Raw genomic sequence first — 22,643 nt, forward strand, 5'->3', positions numbered from 1 at the left:
ACAATGTGGAGGCTTGAGGGAGAGAAACTTTCTGGTGCTTTCTCAAACTCCTTTTTCATCTCTTGCCACCAAAAACTCTCCTTTCTTTTATTATTTTGAAAGCCTTCGGGGACCACGCTTATGAGCGCGAGTGTATGTGTGTTTGTTGGAGAAAAACCCCACTTATTAGGTGTCACGTCGTGTTAGAAGCCGTGACCTGTCAGGGCTCGTCTTGCTACTTATCTGTCACCACTAGCCTGTTCAGTGTCTGCGGGTGGCTTGGAACACTGCACCTCAATACACATATTTGCTGTTCAAGCATGACCTGAACAACAGAGAGGTCAGCCATCAAGATGACCCTAATTGTCAAACACCAGAAAATACAAAGACGTTTTAGAAGCTTTCCAATCCTCGGGGTGAATGGCCAGACAACAATTATCGTGTCGGTGAAGACGTAAAGAAATATACTTCAACACAAATGACCACAACCCAGTAAGTTAAGAAAATTGTGATGCCTTCGGGAAAGTCATTCATTTTAGCATGTCAGTACAGTATGAGCTTGCCTGAGAAGTAAAAAGTGGAGCCCACGTTTTCACTATTTTACAAGCTATAAATCATGCTTGAGATGGGGCCTTGAGAAACTGGAATCTGAGAGCGTCACAGTGATGGAGGTGAGCTGCCAGACATGGCGTCAGGTAGCTGCCACACAGGGTTGATCAGCTCCGTGACAAGCCAAGAGGCCCGGCCTGTGACATTCTGTGCTGTCCAGCAGGTTATGAAGGCAGGCAGGATGGCGTTGGGGTGACAAGAACCAGGGGCTGTCAGGAGGAAAACGCAAGGCGAAGATGTCATGTTCACCGTGTCGACCGGGCGCCACCATCTTTGATTTTGCTCAGCTGAGACAGCTGTGAATACGTGTGCATGCTGCTGATGGATGTGTGTGTGTGTGTGTGTGTGTGTGTGTGTGTGTGTGTGTGTGTGTGTGTGTGTGTGTGTGTGTGTGTGTGTGTGTGTAAATGTTAGCAGAAAGCGGCTCATAAGAATTTTTCTCATACATAAGATTTTTTTGTTTTGCTAAACAGTAGCTTTGCTGTTATATCCAGATAAACATAAAGTTCTGTTCTCGCCATGGATTCTCATGACGTTCAACATTTTTAAAAGACGCCTTTGTTTTGCAACATTCAAAGGAAGCATTCAGAGAGTTTGTTTTGTTATTGTGTCATGCCAGAGAGGTTATTTCATGATTCTGATATTGACTCCAAGCAAATTGTGTCTAATACAGTACATTTAATTGAGTTTGAAGCCCAAACATCTGTTAGGTATACAGCAAATATTCATTTTTCATTTAATTCCATCCTCAAAGTGTCCTAAAATGTCATGTTTGTTTTTCTAGCTTGTTTCTGTCTCTGATGTGCTGCTTTGGATGATTCATGTTCCAGGATGAATTTGTGCACATTTACACTGTCAAAAATCATGTTAGGCCTCCGACAAGACAACCCAATGCAATCCTTGGCGAAAGACTTGTGGTGTTATCAGGACCATCTGTTGGACATACTCCAGACACGGCAGAAGTAAAGTCATCAAGGGCCCCAACTGATCACAGCACCTTAGGGCCATGTTTAAGGCGACGTGTGAACTTAAGGTCTCATTCCAGAAATGTTCTTTTTAAGGCGCGCACTGGTAAAGACCTCACAAAATTAATCTTAAATGGATCAATACTATACAGCGCAACCATGCACAAACATACAATACACGCTGAGATTTAGGGGCAAAAACAGACGAAGCCTCACCCTCTCCCAGCTCCTTCCTTTTATGATCTGTATTGGTGTCCACCTAAAAACCCATCCCATGTTAACTCGCAGCCTGCTGTTGACTCAAAAGTGTAATGATAGCTGCAGGGCCTTACGCATTAGTATCTCCTATTGGCAGTGATTCATTTCTCTCCTCTCAGTCTTTCCTCATCCTGCCTCTGAAGGATAAGGGTTGAAGTCCCGGTCAGGACCTCTAAATGGGGCTGTCGTTCCTGTCTTCCACCAATCACATGACCTGCTTTCGAGAAGGGTTGGTCAGATGACATACAGCAGAGGCATGACAGTGCTCTGTGCCAACAGTGCAGCACACACACACAAACACTGTGCTCTGTATATTTGCGTATATTTTAAGTGCTACAGCATCCTGTCATGTGCATCATCGTATCATATTTCACATGCATCTAGTCACTGACAGCTCCAGTATCCAAACACAAACACCAGTTAGGCAAATTCATCAAGGAAACTGCTTAAATGATTTAATGATTGAATTGATTAGGGAAACATGCATACAGGAAGTATTCACGTTAACAAAAGAAACATTACAGCGCAATTTTGAGACAGCCTGGCGGTTATTTTTGATATTATTTCAATATGCATGAGTTGTATGGAAGCATTTCCTTGTTACTGAACTGGCCTTTAGGTCTTGCATAAGGCTCCCTATACTGTATGTCTCATCTTGTTATATCTGAACTGTTGTTTCTATGTCAAACAGCCCGATGAATAGAAGAGGAGATGAACAGAGAAAAGCTAGAGGGTGAATTAGTGTGCAGCAGACTGCTTCATGCAGCAACACACAGAGATCAATATTTGCAGACACTCCCCTGCTTTAGACAGCATTCATGTCAGGACGAACAAACAGTCCTCACTGCAAAGGTAATGTCCAGCACACACACACTACACACTCACAGCGTACTCTCTCTCGCTTCCCTCGCGTATACCTCCCTCTCCCCCTCATACAGAGACACTCCAACCTGAGACAAAAGCACAGGTAAAGGTTGACAAAAGGTGTCTATATATCTTTTGAGTCACACACGGCAACCACTGTCTACATTATCCCTGCAATTATCTCCTTACAGACGTAATCCAGGCAGTTAAGTGGCTGGCTAAAAGCATGTGTGCACAAACAGGGCCGGAGAGCAAGGTGATGCATGCCGTTTATCTGCTGGCTCCATCAAACACCTGATGTACGGCTATTGGCAAGCCTGACAGGAAGCCACTCAGTTTGACCTTATGGGAGTTAAACCACGTAATGCTTGCTTACATATACACAATGTATATAAACTAGATTAATACATGGAAAACTGATTAATGTGAATAACAATAGGCAGTTGAAGGCAAATTTGCATGTTGTGATTTTGTGTAGTTGCCATTGGCTAATTCTGTTTTATGTGCTGGAATCAACAACCTTTTAAGCCAATAGGAGTGTTTGTTTCTATACTGTTTAAACACTGAGGGCAACTTGGTCGATTTGTGGTCCGATTATTCAGTTAAGCCATAAGCGACATCCTCATTGCAACTTTGAACTGCTTTTAGAAGGAAAATACTGGTGTGTTGAGTGTCTGAGTATTCAATGACAAATTGGTGTAACTGAAACCAGTTCATGAAGATTTTCACCACTTACCACTTAATTCATTGAAATCCTAAATAATTTCAGTCGATACATCCCAGTTACCCTATTTGATCATTGACCATATAGATGTTTTTCTGAATTCCCCTATTTTTGCTATCTATCCATTCAGCTCTATCTAGCTCTTTTTCGATATCTATCCCTATCTAAAATGAGCAGGGACTTGGCAAAATGGATCCACAACATCCCGCCTTCAATCTGTGCATGAGCCAGGAGACAGTCATTTTACTCTTGCTAAAACGAGTAAAACCAGCGCTAAAGGGAAGGGTGAGAGAGGTAACTTGAGCCAGTGTGAATGGACTCATTGTTGCTTTGGCTTAATTAGGCGTGACAAGCGAGGCGTGAACAGATTCCCATCATTAGGCTCTCTAAAAAGCCCAATAGAATCAATGGGCCACACTCCGGTCAGACTTTCTGTCTACCAGCCAGCCAGCCTCCTGCCCCTTTAGCAGGACACTGGATATAGTTACAGCCACGGCTAACTCAAAACAAGGCAATTCTATAGCTGTGGCCCGAACACCCGAGGTAATGCAATTGACGCCACGTTCGAGAGAAAAGGGCAGGACGATGAGAGAGGTAGGCAAGTGTGTGAGTGGTGGTTTTGGGGTAAAGTGTGAGGAAGTGTGTGTGCACAGGAAAGTGTGTGTGTGTGTGAGAGAGAGAGAAAGAGAGAGAGAGAGAGAGAGAGAGAGAGAGAGAGAGAGAGAGAGAGAGAGAGAGAGAGAGAGAGAGAGAGAGTAAGAGTGAGAGTGCATCCACAAGTGTAAGCCTGTCTGCTTCACAGAGAACTGGACCAGGCAACAAATTCGCAGCAGCCAATGTGGCTGATAAACTACAGGGATTAGCAGGCACTTCTGGAGCCCAAGTGGCCCTATCAATACAGGACCGGACCCATTGATCTGTTGTCTGGACGGGTGCTGGGGCTAATTCCTGGACCTTGGCTCTGAGTGCTTCTCGCTAGGGAGGTGGGCAGAGGTGGGGGAGAGACTGGCTGGCTACTAGTGGCGCCATCCACAGACCCTACTGGATTTGAGGCTCAGTGCTTATAGACCAACTCAATAGGCCCATTACCACAGCACGGCTGATTGAGGCTCATCAGAAGGAACCGGACAATCCAACACACAGGATTTTCTAAAAGTTACAAATTATTTATTTTCCATAAACATTTCCTGACAATTGACCTTAAGCAGAAACATTTAAGTTGAAACAAAAATATAGCTCCCTCACTTGGCCATAGAAGTTAAACCATTCATCATGTGAGTCTGTGTTGTTTGTAATCAAAACAATGAGGTTATAATTTAGGGTGACATAATAAATTAAAATGTTTATAAATGAATATATTTAATTACTATTTAATTATTATTATTATTGAATTAGTTAAAATATTCATGTTTTTCAATACGTGAAACAATACTTTGTTTACTTAGAGTTAATATAGGAGATTTATCCTAAAGTAAGGTCCAATTACCAGTAATTAGGTTTTACTGTAAACAAATTACTCACTCAAACATTTGTCAGTGTGTGGTATGGAAATTGCAGCATGTTGACAAATGGAGCTTATCTGTATAGAGCAGCCTGCATTAGCACCTCATGTAATCCCTGTCCGTCAAAGATATGGCAAGTGGAGGAAGGGTAGAAAGAAGTGAGGGAGGGATAGAATGCTAAGAATGGGAGTTAGAAAGAGTGAGGTAGCCTACCTGTTGGAGAAAGGGAGTGTGAAAAAAAGACTCAGAAGGAAACAGAAGTTAAGGAAGGATTGAAAAAAAGTAAAGAGAAAGTGTTAGGCAAAAAGGATAGGACTTAGGAGATAGGAGTTAAAAGAGTGTGCAACAAGTAGCACACTCTTTTAAAACTCACCCATTTGAATCTGCTTTTAACCTGTGATGCTATGAATGTCTTTGTTTTGTTTCTAACTGTTATAATGTCACCTCTCTCTAACTTGCTTTTATGGTTATTGATTTTATTGTTTTTTGTTGTAAATTATGTAAAGTGCCTTTGAGTACCTTTTAAATGACTATGCAAATAAAATGTATCATTATTATTATTATTATTATTATGTCTTAATAACCGACCTAAGGATGCTGTTATAGCTACATGAACAAAACAGGCTACTGATATTGCTAAACACCCACTAGTCACTCATGAATCTGTGAATCGGCCTTGCAGCAGTAAAATGTGTTGGTAGTTTTTTTTGTGCAACAGAGAGCTGAAACAAAACTGTGAAACAGACACAGTTATGGTTAACGTGATATATTCACTTTGGAAAAAGAGAAAGGGAGAAGAGTGAATGGTAGACAGGGTTACTGTTGCTGTCTCATACAGTGGTGGTGAAGGCAGAAGATATTAGCACCTACTGCTGAATATTTCATGGTATAACTGTCTGACTGCCTGCCTGTCTATTGAGTGACAGTCTCATTCTGGTGCTGAGGAGCATGGCATCCTTATAGTACCCTGAGATACTGGAGCACTCCCGTACAAGGAGGAATACACTGTATTGATTAATACCCATCGCACATGTGCATGCACAGAAAGAACGTTTTTTTATATATATCAATGGAGATGTCAAAGTAATCTTTGTCTACAAACATCTGCAGCTGGTTTGACAGCCGATCATAAACAGTTTGAGTCATGAATGACTGATTCAACATCTGACAAACAAGACTAAAGCTTTGATCATACTGAATTGCAGAAACAGACACATAAATTGGCCTTCAGAGTCTATAGCCATGATATTGATGCACTGAGGCTGAACTTTGGCACAACAGTGCTTTAGGCTAAATGCTAATGTAACCATACAAAAATGGTCCCAAAGACATTGCTAGCATGCTGATGTTAAGCATGACCATAGTCACCATCTTAGTTTAGCATTTTAGCATGCTAGCACTAAAACCAAAGTACCGCTGAGGCTGGTTATTTAAATGTGGGCCTCATGATGACGATTAAAAAAAAGTTACAAGTTAGGGGATCCTAAGAAAGTGTTAGTGTCTCTAAAAAAATAGGTGACATTCTATCAAATAGTACTCTAATAATACTTTTACATTTAACTAAAAAACAAAAATGACACCCTCCTGGCAGAGAAGGAGAAGCCAAAGTCGGTAGGATTCATCCTCTGGGGACCATTAATGTCAAGTCAATCTAGTTGTGCAGCTATTTCTGGACCAAACATCTTCATTCTCAGGACCATGGCTAAAGAAAGACTTGACAATGAAGTGGCTCATGAGACAAACGCAACACGTAATTGGATATTTGGGGCCACAAGTGACAATAACACTTTGGAGAATGCGTGCTGCCAAAAGAAAAATTCTGCACTCTGTGAAAAATGTGTTCATGAACACACAATTATTAAAAAAGAATCAATGATATGACCAAAAGGCTTTCTGCCTCATTGGTCAGTATCCTGTCCGGTACTCAAATGTGACAGTAAAGCTGCCATGTTCTGTGGTCTACCTGTTCTTCTTCCATAGCTGCACTCACCTGTGCTCAGCTGCAGAAAAATAGCATCTTATTTTATGAAGTGCAGAGTTATAACAATGTTCAAAGAAGAATACGGTTGGATTTCCAGTCCCCAGCAACCCCCAAAAATGGGGCCAGAATTCTTCATCAGGAGCTCTTCCTCACTCTCCATGTCCTCGTATTCCCATGAATCGATGACAAAGCCATGTGACATAACAACAAAAAACAGTTTTTAACACAATTCAACCATAAATATTAACATAAATCATAAATATGACTCGAGAGGACTCAAAAGTTATTGAAAAATCAATTTTCATAACCCAAGCTTGATGGGCAGCTTACGAGCTACAGAATCCGCCAATTGCGCCAAATCCACTGTCAGACAAAGCCTCAGCAAGATACCAACCACATTCCAGCCCAAAAACTGAAATATGACTTACTTATGGATGAAAAAATATTCCACACAGCCTTGCTTGGTATGTATTGGTGCATCTGCTTGAGCAGAGGCCGTCTGTGTTGGAACCAGAGGCGTTCAAGGTCCAGGAAGAAAGGGCATTTTGGCTTTCAGCGGACCTAAACCTACGGTCCACGAAATATGCACTAAATGAATTACAAAAAATATTTAACTTCACTTAATCAAAGTCAAACTTTGCAGAGATACTGTTAACACATAGTGCTATTTTATAGTAGTACAAATAAGCGATGATATGCATAATTAAAAAGAGGAAATACATTCTGGAATTTGTTTCTATCATTAACCAATAAACCAGTAACACATATACTGCTATATGAACCTCTTAACTAGTTTCACAAGTGTTTTCTATATATTATACCTTTTGAAAGTATTCAAATAGCCCTTGTGGTTGAGGAGTTATTCTGTATTTAGTATGGGTATGCAAACCATTTGGAATTTTTGAGAAAAATGTCTGTGGCTCAAGCAGGGTTAAACAAGCTAACAATTAAGTCAGACAATTTATAAGGTGACGTATTGACCTGTAATTGCTAAAGGTTTAACCCAAATGTGGAAAAGAAATGCAAGGGAAACCTGGACAGGATGAGTCCGATACCTCATGTTTTACTGTGAGTTGTGACATCCAGATATCTGTATCGATATTTCAGCATTTGTGAATAGATATGTGACGAGTGAATTTAAATTCAAATTGTTGAACTATTACAAGACGTGGAGCTGTGATATAGTCTAAAATATACTGCTGAATGTTACTTTATGAATAGCCTTTAGTCAGAAGTTAAGTATGTGTTCTCTTATTTCAACCCCCATTCCTCCATGTCACCACTTTCCCCCTCTCTGCCCTTACTGGGGCATCTCCATCGACTGTCATCTTTCAGGAGAACCATCTCCCTAAAATCAATTCAAAATAACGTTTCACCTCCAAATTCCTTCCAGAGACATCTGTTACCTCGCTGTGCCCTTCAGAGAGAAACCCCATTCATATTTGATACACGTCTGAGCAGAAATGTCAGTAATGTCTCCTGTAATCGTGACGAGTGTAATCAGGCAGGCTTTTGATGGGCTAACGGTTGGACGCGCACTCCACTACTGTGGCAAGAGTGATATTATATTTGGCAGCTGTGTCACATTTTCCTAAAAAGCTTTTCTTTGATTTTCAGACAAAAAGCTCTTGAGATTCCACTGACTTTTAGATACATTTTCTTTTGTTTCCCTACTTTTCTGTCAGAGAAGGGGAAAAGGCCCAGTCTCTTTTAAAAGACATATATTCCTTAAACTGGTTGTTTTTATATATTATCTTGGGATGAGAATTTATTCAAATGTACTTATTTGTGTATATTTTGTAAAGCAGGAGCATTATTTATATATTCATGTGAATGTGGACATTTAAATGTATTCAGACAGGCTTACATAAAATGCATAAAATGCAGTTTACAGACCTATTTTGGGGTCAGAGTGAAGTGTTTTGACTGATATTTTTTATTTTGTGTTGTTGTTGCAAACTGTTTAAATGAATCATTGTTATTTTTCCCAAATGTGAATCTCATCTCAACCTGTATTTCCAGTTTTCCGCTGAAAATAATGTGAAAAGCGTTGCACACTTAGGTGCCTCTAATTCCCCAGACTCTACAAAAGAGAAATGAAAGATTCCATTGAATTACTTCAACAAAGATTATTAGTGGCTGTGACAGATCGGGTTGTAAGATGGCCAAAAAAGGCATAACATGAAAGTAAGCAACTTCCGACCACAAGTACAGACAGTTGCATTTGAACTTTTTTTACTTTACTTGTCTAACATTTTGTGTGTTTGTTGTTACCATACCCTCACTTCGCCTAGCTGCGCTGGATGGAGCCATACCTAATTTTAGTCTTATGCAACTTTACATTATTAAAAAGGAAACATTCTTACAGGTGAAGGTCTGCGACGACTATGGGTGAAAAAAAAGGGGGGCGAAGAACATTTCCGAAATGGCTTTAATGTGTCATGTAATCGCGACAAGTGTGAGATCAAGCGGGTTTTGATGGGCTAACTGTTGAAGTGCTCTCCACTCACGTGTCAGGAGTGATATTACATTTGGCAGCCTTGTCACGTTTTCGCGTAAAAGCTTTTTCTCTGATTTGCTGACAAAAAGGTGCTCTTGAGATCCCGACGCCATTTCCTCCCATTTCCTTTCCTCTCCTGTTAGGGAGGGGGGGGCTTAACAGTCTTCAGTTGAGCACATGTTCAGACACCAATTGATTTGGGAAGGGAACCAATGGTAAATCAATGATATATCCTTCATTGGCTTTCCTTTTTCCTCATCATGTACCATCTTCCTTTGACTCCTGTTGCTTTGAGCCAATCCTTTCAGCAGAATAGCCGATACTCTTCTCCAAGCATTGCTCCGAGATGAGATTATTCTCTGCAGATTGCTTCTCCATGAGGCCCTTGGCACCATGTCCTGTGTACATGTTGTGTGCATTTGACCATTCAAGCACATGTGTACGTTTTTGGTTGCACGCTGGTTGCAGTGTGTCAGGGGCCCAGGATCCTCCTAATCAGGCCTGACACTGTACCAGAGGCCCCTCATGCTACCCCTCACTAATTTCAACCTCACCGGTAACCTCTCTCCACTATCCCTCCACCGGGCTGACAGGAGCCAGACTGTGGCTCCAATCAATCCACCCTGATGGCAAATAGCTTCCAGAGCTGTGCCAAGCCTATTATTTCCCACCCAGAACCCGCGCAGGCTCAGGTGAAATTAGCCAAGCTGAAGAAGAAGGACGGGGGTCATCCTGGGGCTGACATATTTTTCAACCAAATACTCAAACACACACACACACACACACACACACACACACACACACACACACACACACACACACACACACACACAGACCAATCACCTGACCATTCTTTGATATTCTGACAGCATAAGTGCAGTCCTAAACATACATGTTAATGCTATCATATGTATTCAAATGTACCCAAGAAGAGGATGTGAGGGCTCCGGCCTAAACAAATTCAGGATGCCAGGGAGTGTGGGTCTTACAACACACTTCCACAAGGGATCAGATGACCTCTGATGAGAGCTAGTTATGGTCTTGGATATCCTCCTCAAGTGCATCCACATTGCCTGGATAATCATGGAGGGAAGTCAACCAAAACTCTAATATTACGTCAGTTTTCTGTCATTAATATCAGAGAAAAAAGTACAATTTACTTAAAAATGTGGTTATTCTTTCTGCACGTGAATGATGACTTCAACATTGTTAGAATGTCATGTGAAGTGACTCTGAAGAAAGCCATAACTCATCATTTGACTCATCATGTCAGCAGGAATGTCAGCTACTGAACTTGCTGTAAACAGAGTTTTAATGTTGAAATGAATCACTGCTAGACCTGGCTGTTTGTTTTCTTCCGGAAAAGGGTCTTGTGATAGACGTGCGTGACAAATCAGGGAAGGACACGTTGTGACTGCTAAGACCCATTCAAGTAGCCAACGCGGGTTTCTACGTCATTGTTTTCAAACTTATCCGTTTACGCCCATCCTCACTAGGAAGTAAATCCCAGAGTTTCCAAACGAATCCATCTTTGGGAGCATTTCCAAACGTATCTCTAAAACTCTGCCGTAGTGTGGACGCTCGGTATAACGTAGCAAACCATATGCGCTTTAAGATGGAAACGTAGCCTCAGAAAGACCACAGCCAACGGGAGGATGATTGACTATTCAGTGTTCGCTTTCCGTCTCTGAAGTGTTGAGGCATCATCATTTTTTTGCCGCATTTGTCAAAAACCCACTGTATGCCTGCAAGCAAGACTCAAATTGACCCCGCTATGTCTTTTTCTCTAAATCATCATCTCAGAAGCTGCTCCCTTGTCAGAATAGACTGACATGTTTACATAAAGAGGGAATTAACTTAACCCCCCTCCCCACACTGGACAAGCCTACGGTTGCAAACAAGGGTTGTTCCTCCTGCGGAACCCTTTGCTGAGTCTTCCTCTCTCTTTGCTGCCTTCTGCAGCCCGTTGAAGAAGATGCTGATAAAGAATTATGTTTTGTTTGTTTTAGTTGGAAGGGAGAACATATTTCACAGTGTTGTAGGTCATAAGGCAAGTCAAATTCTATGTGGCGAGGGGAGGAAATATGAGCCTCTAAAACTCTTTAAGTGATTCCCTCACTGTCTTGGCCTCGGGGCGAGGTTGGACTTGTTGCAACATACCCAAACCGAACGAGGCCCAAAGCAATACATTGACAGGTTCTGATTTGTGATGGGTTGTTGGGGCAACATATGGTCACAAACTGAAGAAGGGTACGAAATTCTCCCCGGCTTATCGTAGGAGATCAAACGATGATCAAGAGACTCTTTTTGTTGGCATCTTCTTCTCCTGTCAAAATATTGTGAAGTAAAAACATGCTTCCACATCACCTTTATGAACCCCTCTTACTGTATCCCAGACACTCTGACACATTCACACACCTTCACTGTCTCCTGCTGCAGCCTGATCATACTCTGAGTATGAGCAAACATACCTCACCTCTACAGATGCCTGTTGCCAAGTACATGATGATCTGTACCAACCAGAATCTGAGTCTGAATAGTTCTGCTACTACAGAGTTCATTTTAGGGACGTGACCTTCTGAGTGATAAACCACCATTATTACCTTACTAGGAAGTCTGGGGAAAGCACAGTTGGGGCTTTCCTGCTAGAGCAGTCAGAGGTACACAAAAACTGCTTCAGACTTGTCAAAAGACAAGAAAATTATCCAAAAACATGATGAAGATAAAGTAAATGACTGTAGTGTGTGTGTGCAAGCAGAATCCCTTGTGCCCATCTTGGCACCCCTCCAGTTCAACTCAGCTGAGTTCTTGGACAAGGAGGAGATAATTGCCCCAGTGATCACTGTATGAGAGAGATGTAGTGTTGCTAGGAACCAACAAATGTCAAAACAACCCTGAGCCTTACAACCCGTTAGTTGTTCCTCTTCTGCTCTCAACTGAGAGCCTTGTGGTCAGCTCTTTAAGGGCTTTCACACATGTGATTATTCAATATGCAAGGAAATCTTTTCTGAGTATGAGCACAAAGAAGTACAATCACTCTCTCTATTGCTCTCATTCCCCCCAGTCTCTGCTCTGCTCTCTGTCTCCTTCACCTCATCACCTTTCAGTGTCTCACCACTGTGAAGGAAGGAAGCCATGAAGAGCATCACAGCCTGATTTGTTTAACGTACCGACTCCTTCTATGTGGTGCTGTGTGTGTATGTGTGTGTACGTGTGTGTGTATGTGTGTATGTGTATGTGTCTGCACATGTGGGAGACAATGAATCAGTCAAAGGAGAAAAGAGAAGAGAGATGAGACGAGATATATTTAATAGCGCAGCACTATTTGACATGAGGTCTATGTGAAGAGGCGTAAAGGCTGGAAGAAGTCCATGGCATATTGCACGCATAGACAAACACATATACACACACTTATCCCTGGAGTGTGCCCCTTCTTGTCAGCCAAGTGGTGCTACGCTTTGATCTTGACACAGTGGGGCAACCCAAGCCCCCATCTCTCAGATTTTTTTGTGTTCACTCTCTCTTACACTGTCTCTTTCTCTCTCTCTCTCTCTCTCTCTCTCTCTTTTTCTCTCTCTCTCTCTCTCTCTCTCTCTCTCTCTCTCTCTCTCTCTCTCTCTCCACGCTGCTACTTCTTCTACTTCTCTCTGGCTCCGTCTCCCTCCCTGCAGCCGTCTGGATGGCTGGCCCGACAGCCTTGGGGTGTTTAGGCTCTGGAGGGATCCCAATTTCCTCTTCTAATCATGACATCATCCTGCCTCAATAGGTTAAAGATGTGGCCAGGATATTCCCTGCTTCCTTGTTCTGCAGCCTCCCATAAAATTACACATATTACACATTGCCAGCCGCGGGAATATGAGTTTCTAAAAAAAACAGCAGGAGCTAGCACAAATGTTGAAGGAATGCATGCAAATGTTGTTTGGTTGCGGGTAAAAGGCATGTGTTGCTGTATGTGAAAATGTTTGCTAATTTTGTTCGTGATGGAGAGTCCAAAAGTATCCAGGCCATGAGGTAATCCAATAGGGCCGTTCATCGGTAGTTTGGAGATTGTGTCCCAGGATCGGACTTGATTAAAGGCAAAGGATGATTAGAGGTGAAGAGTAGCCAGAGCCTGCCTAGCCTGTCAATAGCTGTTAACTTCACCTCCACCAGCTCCACTAATCACACCAAGTGTAGCTCATCTGGCCAGCTCTCTGCTGAACTGTGAACTCTTCGTTTTCTTCGTTTTTCTTCGCTTCTTTTCTCTTCTCTCCTATTTTTTGCTTTGTTTCAGGTCTTTGCTGTAACCCTTTAATGCATTAAGTAATAACAGAAGCCCAGAATACAATCAAACTCTTAATGTTCTGCCTATTACTGCAATTTAGGTCAAAATCAGAATTGCATGAGGAGGGTATAGCTCCAGTCATAGCAGTTGTTCAAAATTACTTTTGAAAAACGTTTTTATCTGTGTCTGGACTTGTGTGTCACTTATGTGATATTGAATAGAAAAGCATAGATCAGAATAAGTTTTATAGCAGATGGGATAGTACTGATAGAATCACTCGTAACAAAGATCATAGGATACAGAATGTAAGGACATTTTACCCATATGAGTACTTAATAATATAATTGCAGTTCTAAGAATTACTTGAAAACATATTTTATCAAATGAAATATACAACATGATGCTGTTGCTGACATTGTGTATTCCTGATACAAACAGAGCATAGTTTGCAGTAGAGAAGTTAATAATCGTTTATCCGTGCTTTTTATTATAAAGAAGAAATAGTAAATATAATAATAAAAGGAAAATAAACTGTACACACACCGCACTGCAACCTTCACAGCTGTAATGTTACTGTTTCATACTCATCACACACACAGACCGGAACTCCCTGTCACATCAGGATTGCAATACACTGCGGAAACATGTTTGTGAATCACGTTATTGTTGCAGCTGGGTGGATTAATAAGGTCAACTGACGTCACATTGCTGTAGTGAAATCGGGTGTGGTTGTATCGGAGTAGTTTTATGAGTACATGAGCACACCTTGCTGCCATACTGGTATGGGTGCATCCCTGGATTTTCCCTTTTGTATTAGATTGCTGGCATGCATGTGGTCTTTAATGCAGACCGACAATCTGTTTATAACGTCAAACAGATCCAGACTTTTCACCAGAGTCAGTGGTATGATAATTTTATTTTTGCATAGGAAATGCTGTTAGGGAAAGTAGAGTGAATGCTATTGTCTTGCCTTTGCACACTAACATCCGACAAAACGATTGAATTAAAGTCTGTCACAGTAATCTGTCATCTGCTGCTGTTTGATTGACAGCTCGTAGAGAATCAACGCAAACCTACTGCCTCACAAAGAAAGAAAAAAAAAATTCATTTGTGGCACCCTTTCACCATTTTTGTGTGTTTTTGTGTGCTTTGAGTGTGCCGGCCAAATGGAGCACTGCCATGGAAAATACCTGCACTGACGCAATGTATCCTCATGCAATGGTTCATATGAGATCTTACCAGTGGTGGGCCGTCAGGGCCAGCTAAGCCTTCTCTCTCTGCTGGCCTAAAGAGAATCACTAAGTTATAGCTATTTTATAACGTTTCACAAATACACTTCACGTATTAAAATGATGTTTCACGATTAGCTTATTTTCTCATTGCACTGCTAGTGTCTTCCTCTGTTGCTCTGCTTCCAGCCTGCAGCGCTGCTTCTAGTGTAGCTTGTTTTAAGGAGAGCTTTTATCCAATCAGATTTCACCTCTATGTCTCTATGGAAGAAGAGAGGCCTGAGGCCTTCTAGCTGGCCTTTGCAGATTATGGGGACGTTATCGTTGATTGTCATAGTCTTCAACCAATCAGATCTTTAGTTTGACATGCTGGGCGTATTCTTTGACGTGCCAGGGCCGCCGAGTGGAAGTACGTGAGCATAAACATGCGCTGTGATTGGTCAGTGGACCAGCGTGACTTTTGTCAACAGAAAGCTAGTTAGCAAAACTCAGTAGTAGTCTGTGACGACGGGCAGAGCTTCTCAACGCTGATTGGCTTTCGCAACTCAGCATCGGGCGATTTCTTTGCCCGAGTCGGGCAAAACATTTCGGTCAAAGGAATATTTCAACTCGGGCGAAAAAGCTGAAAAAAACGACAAAGCGCTTTTTCGCCATGCTTTTTCGCCTCATCCGCGACGCCCGGTGAAAAATTTGCTTTTCCGCAATCATTCGTGTCTGTGCATTGACTTTACATGTAATCTACTCGCGCGAATATTTCGCAACTCTTTTGGTGTGAACGCAGCATTAAGCTCAATTAACCACAGACCTTATTTCATGCATTAAACCAAAAATCCATAAAAAATATTTGTTTTAAATTGACCTCAAGACGAGGTAACCGTAGTGCAACAATGCTAACAAATTTCTGAGTTTTATTACACATTGCGGCAGCACTCTATACTGCCAATATCAGCTGTAATTTTTGTATCTTCGATGGATTATTCTGTCATTAGCCTTTTAACAAGGAGTTTGTTGAAATAGTTGACCTTTCCTGACAACGAATGCTACTGTAATAAGTAACTGTAATGTACTGATGCAGCACCAAATATGAAGAAAATATCTGCTGACTGATGTCACATCTGCTGCAAATGTTCCAACGCAATATATCGTATTTACTGTAATATTTGACTCTCTTGTGGTTTTATTAATTTTATCCAAGTTAATGCTGACTTTATCCCTGTAGACTTATGGTGGGTTAGTTATAGGGCTTGGATTTTAATGAGAACTCCACCCACATTTTAATGAAATTGATTAGACAATAGTTTGGCAGCTGCTGACACAGCAGTCTCCCTCTGGTTGCTGTTTTGGTATAATTCAAAAGATTGCTGGGATTTGGCGTCGCATTTTCTTTTGATATCGGTTTTGTACGTAGCGGTAAAGCTTCCTGTGCCCTCTAACTAACCATCCAATGCAATGGCACCAACATTGCAACCTTTCCCATCCACCTGTTACTGCATCAGCTAATGACAAGGTCCCATGGGCTCAACTTGAGGAAAGGTTCATTCCACACCCCTACCCCAGAAACCCGAGCCCTGAATTTTAAGTCCACAGAGGGAGGCTTTCCACCCAAAGCGGTCCAAAAAGGATCTACAGCTCTCAAACTGATTTCAAGCTCTGAGGAGGACCCCAGCATGCTTGCCAACCCTCACCACTTCCACTACACGATTGGTAAATCGAATATAATTCAAATTGCAACGTCTTTTATTTGCATAGTGGCAATAAAGGCTGTATGGCTCTTAATTAAAGGCAATTTGCAAACCATTTTGGAATTGTTTTCAGCCCATATTGTCAATGTAATTAGTTTAGCTTCAGTTGCGACCACTGTGTGAGTGTTGTACTGGACTGATTTGATTATGTCATTGTCAATATTGTTTTAATTTAACACCTGTTATATTTAAAACAGGGAATAATCAGCCAACTGGATAAATTCAGAAGAAACTCAAGCTCCGGACAGTTTCAAAGATGACTAGAGAAAGCCGATCCTTGGACAGTGAGTCCTGTAATGTTTAGTGGGCTAGCTAGAACACAGGCAGAGTGTGTTTTACATTAGGAAATAAAAGAGTGATACTGTGCTTGAACCTGGCAAGTAGTAACCTTTATGGTGGTACGAGAGGCGGTTGATGTCAAACTCACACAGCCGTTTTTCATTCTTTTAACTTTTAAACTTGCTCTCAGGAGATTATGTTTTTCTCACCATTTCCATGAAGTTAAACATCTATCACCTGACATTTGTGAAGGAGACATTATACTGTCAGTTTTCCGAAAACATTCCCATCCAACAAACAACATACCTTGCGTTTGATGACCGGTTAGCATGTGTACTCAAGCACTTACGAGCATATCTCCTCTTTTATTTGCAAAATGAGTAAGGTGGGAGAGGTGGGGAATTGGATTCCTCCAACCCTGCTGTTCCTAGTCAGTGCGGCTGTAGACAGCTGGGCGCCCACTACAGTTAAGATCAGAGGCCTTGATAACCTGGGCCCTGATTTATGGAGAGCAAGCGGCCTCTGCAATCACCTAATGAGGTAGAGAACGCAGAGTGTTTACATGTTTATTAGATAGCCAAAACCAGCTGGGGACACTACTTTCCTCCACCTCTCTCTTTCTCTCTCTTTCTCTCTCTCTCTCTCTCTCTCTCTCTTTCTATCTATCTGTCTGTCTGTATGTCTCTATCTCCATGTCTATCTATCTATCTATCTATCTATCTATCTATCTATCTATCTATCTATCTCTATCTATCTCTATCTACCTATCTATCTATCTATCTATCTATCTATCTATCTATCTATCTATCTATCTATCTATCTATCTATCTATCTATCTATCTCTATCTATCTCTATCTACCTATCTATCTATCTATCTATCTATCTATCTATCTATCTATCTATCTATCTATCTATCTATCTACTCATCAAATCCATCCATCCAAATTGATTAATATATTGAATTTAGTCCAATATGTTGTTCAGTAAAACATTTTTTTGTAAAACTAGAGCCTAAAGGTCTTTAAATACAAAGTGTCCACAGAATACGGACAACGGATCACACACAGAAACCTTTTTGAAAGAAAGTTACCTTTACTTAAAGTTATGAATGATCGTATGCTGAAACAATTCAAGCCATCACTCTGTACAAAAACAGTAAAGCCAACTGTGAGGAGTGAATGCCTTTCTTTTCATGTTAATGTCACAAACGATGCGATACTAACTCAATAAATACAAATAACAATTGAATAGCATACAAACACCATTTAAAAGTCCTCAACGTTTCTTTATATCTCAGGTAAGATTGACTCCATACTAACATGTTGATTTTGAAACCCTCTGAGGTCTCAGCCATTTTTGCTATTTTTGGGCTGTCTGGTCTCCTGTTGTAATAATGCATGTATAACCTCAAGATTGCAATCATTTTATATACATCTCTTTTTTGAGGACAAACTGAGCTCATGAATGCTACAGTGATGTCGCATAACTGTATACATAGTTATATCACCGTGAATACAAAAGACAAACGGAAATGGAACGGATAGGTTAATATCCTGTCATTCCATTGTGCATATAATATTTTTTTCGAAAACACAATTAAAAAATATATATATTATGGCTTTTTATGACTTTTTCAACATATTTCGCGATTACTTTTTTCGACTTACTATATATACTATGACTTTTTCTACGTAGTATCCAAGATTTATTTTTAATAGAAAAACAAAAAGGATTTTGATTACTTTTTTCAACAGGCTATACTATTAATTCTGTATTCCTTTTTTAAACATACACTCACTTTTTTGACATGATTTACTATAATATTTGTATGACTTTTTTATGACTTTTTTTTGTCAAGCTATACTACGACTGACTAGTGACTTTTTTCAACACGCTATACTATGACTTTTTTATGACTTATATACTATGACTTTGTTTTAGTATTCATAGGCAGACATGTCAATATGATGCACATTCTTATGTTTTCTTTCACTTCTTTTCTACCCAGATATGTGCAGAGTTCCGGACCAAAAATCGTGACGATGAAATTTCTGCATGTCCATGTCCAACCTCTTCTACTATATGAACCACAAGTCTTAACAACCCCATGTTCGTTGGACACTCCCAATAAAATGTTGCTTTTCTTTATGCCACTATCCCTGGCCCCCGCAGACTACATGTCCAAGTGTCTTTGAGCCCCTGACCTTCTCTCTAACCTCTCAATGAACTACTTCTCAATCACAACCCGAGAGCTTGGGACACTGCAGAAGGGAATAAATATATTTTTTGTGGGTTTGATCCTTCTATAATGCATCAAATATTTGAGGTAAAACACCCAAAATGAAGAATTCAAACACACAAGGAGAATAGTTCTATGTGTGTGTGGTTTTGGTTGCATGGTTGGTTAGTTCCCATTTATGAGTGTCTCCTCCCCCTCATTGTTTCAGGAAACACCAAATTGTATCTGTTTTTTAAATGTGGCAGACATGACCCTGAAATGACTCCATTGAGTACATTCATACAGTGAAAGAAGAAGACGTGGATGAAGTGAGTGAGGAAACTCGATCATCCGCATTGTTGGTCTGGAAACTCCTCAATCATCTGGGTGAGAAAAAAAAGATGAGGACGGCATCAGAATTTCCATCATATTCACATGCATGCTACTACAACTGTGACATCAACTATAATTACTACAACTTCTACACCAACTGCAACTACAACTATAACAGCTCCTGACATAAGCTTTCTCAACGTTTTGAAGACTGCATGCTAATTTAGGGAGCCAGAATACTGAGGGTTTTTATGGAATATTACAATTGAGTTAATTATTTATTTTGCCAACATGGTATACTCTATGACTTTTTTTTAATTCTTGTAAACGTACTATACTATGACTTTTTACTTATTTTTTCCAGCATTGTTTCAATTTTTTTTACCATGACTTTTTAACAAGGCTATCCTATGAATTTGTATTCATGTTTTTCTATAAAATAAAGTAAGATCTTTTTAAAAATTATATACTGACTGTACACTGTATATATTTTTTCAACATATGCCACATAATGGCTTTTTTTATATTTGACATGTCTTTTGGGGTACAAATAAAGATTCAGTCACAAGGTACAGAACAATCAGTATTGCCTATAAACCATATATGTCATGCCTGATTACGAACTGCAAACACTTGTTTGGCCACAATTGTGATTATTCCGTAACGTACAAGTTTCACAGAGACGTACTTTAGATATTACTACAGACATACAGTTATGTGTATTTTCATGTCTCGACTGTTCGGTCCAGATAAAAGCAGCTGTAGACTATAAACTGGGTAATATATTTTAACAGGCTGCAAACCCTCGGCAATCACTTTTTGGCAAACAATCTCTTTTTTGGCATGACAGAGCAAGCTATTCCTGCTGACTTACAAACGCAATATGTGATTTCCAAAAGGTAAAAAAATCTTGGTAGTGGTATTCTAAATGTGCTCGTTGGAAATAATAAAGATTTCTACATGATCCTCACTTCAATTTGAACATATAACACTGTTAAAAAAAAACAGATCAGCTGATGCCAAAATTGAGTGGGAAAAAAATTCCCCTTTTCCTACTCCTGCCAATAAATAGTAGCCGGTTAACAGAGATACACCCATGAGCATGTAACAATGAATTTCTGCTTTCTTCCTAATCAGTCCGCCACAGGCTTACGATCCCCAGCAGAACCGATTGTCTGCTTCCACAACCAAACTGCAGCACATACTTTGCCTTTCTCATTACAGTAGGTCATAAAAAGTATCCTCATGAGGAGCTCGTCTACCTCAGGGCTTTTTTTCCCCAGCTACAGCAGACTGGAACTTACACAGCACTGCAGCTTATTGGCTTCATACACTGCAACTTCAACAGTTTTATAACCACCATAAACAAGCCACTTAGAGTATCTTTGTCTATCTTTGCGTTGGTAATTCAGTTGGTGTGTTTGTGTATGCATCCATTCATATATAGACATTTTCAGTCACCAGTGCTCACTGAAAATGAGATCTTATAATCCTTGCTGTTGGCCAGTCTCCTAAAAACTAAAAGGAGGAACAATTTGTGATAAAAGCGGGTACTTCTATGTATTATGACCGCTCGTTTAACAATGTTCTCTAGGTTACAGTGATAAATGATGGAATAACACATGTGTACGCACACACGTAGACACAAGCACAAAATAACACACTTTCCCATCAGCATCTCTGGAATCCCTCAGCACCTGGGAAAAACTCTTTGTTGTCCAAAAAAGTTAATGCATAACAGGCCGCTTTCTCTCTCTCTCTCTCTCTCTCTCTCTCTCTCTCTCTCTCTCTCTCTCTCTCTCTCTCTCTCACTCTCTCGCACAATCATTCTCCATTTGGCCTTGTAAAACCTTTGTAAATCAAATCAGCTTTCCATCGTTTTTTTTTAAATGTTGCTTTCTTTAGAGAAACACTAGTTGTCAGGGCTTTCAGAGCGTGTCTCTTAACTTGACAGTTTCTGTGGCTGCATTCTTGTTATCTGCTGCTGCGTACTGCTGGTGAGCACATTGTTCAGAACCCTTGCTCTCCAGAGGACGTTTGTAGCTCTTCTGACGGTTCTTCGGAAATTGGTGACCACAGCTGTAATATAACAGTTTCAAGATCTTCTGACAGCTCACTGCTTCGGCTTTTGTCAAACTAGAACTCGCTGTCTTCTTCTCTTCATCTCTCGCCCATCTCCCGAACATCACCCGATGGTCCGATTCTGAGGGGAACATAATCAAGCATAGTGGCTTGAAAATGTACTTTTATCAAATATAGCTGTTTATCTGCTGAAGCAAAGACACACAACTAAAATGTCCACAATGTTGCTGTGAGATTGGCCACTACCGGGACATGTGCTGTATGTAGATGAATAGATACCAGCATAAACATGCACAGATATAAAACATTAGGCAAGCAAAGACACACATTCTGTTGCTTGAATTGTGAGGCGCCACCTGTTACCTCAGCAGCTGAACAGCTGAATTCCTTAAGGAGTTCACAAACACACTTTAAGGTTATACAGTTACAGTAACACACAGTCAGCGCAGCAGGAGCGCCGTCATAAGTCACTGTCCTCTCAACTTCTATCTTTCCTCTACTCCTTGGCCCTCAAATGGTGACCGGCCGGCGCTCCTAAACAGCCCCGACCTCAACAAATCACTCATTTTCATACAATTACCTCTCGCTCCCTTCCTGCACATGGCTGGGTGCAAGTGTCGCCCGTCTGCCTGCCATTGTGTGCTTATTTTAGATCCATTATTTGCTGTAACAAAAGTGCAATGGGCAGAGTCACTTTCACATTAATAGTTTGCACCCAGAGGGGAAGTCTTCCCCCTCATCATGGATCAAAGGTCTCCTCTATTGTATCTAACTTCCTGTTTCCCTTTTTAGCTACTGTGTGTTGGTTTTTCTCACTCTCTCAACCTGGACTGCACTACGCAGGCAGTTTAGAGCATCAAATTGGACACTGCTGTGAGTGACAAGCACGACAAGGAGCCCTTTGACCCTTTCTGTGATTGTGAGAGGGCCGACAGGTGATTTGTGGAACCAGGAGTAGGATGAGAAGAGATGCGTTAAGTAAAAGAAATCACGCTCTCGATATCATGTGTCCACAGATGGGAGGTGAAATCTGTGTTCCATTGTTGTACTGTCAGCAGAGGTGTCTGAATTTGATAAAATGCCTGATCACCTTTCTCCGGTTCCACTCCCATG

Source organism: Taurulus bubalis (genome assembly GCF_910589615.1).
Source record: "Taurulus bubalis genome assembly, chromosome: 19".
Classification (NCBI taxonomy): domain Eukaryota; kingdom Metazoa; phylum Chordata; class Actinopteri; order Perciformes; family Cottidae; genus Taurulus; species Taurulus bubalis.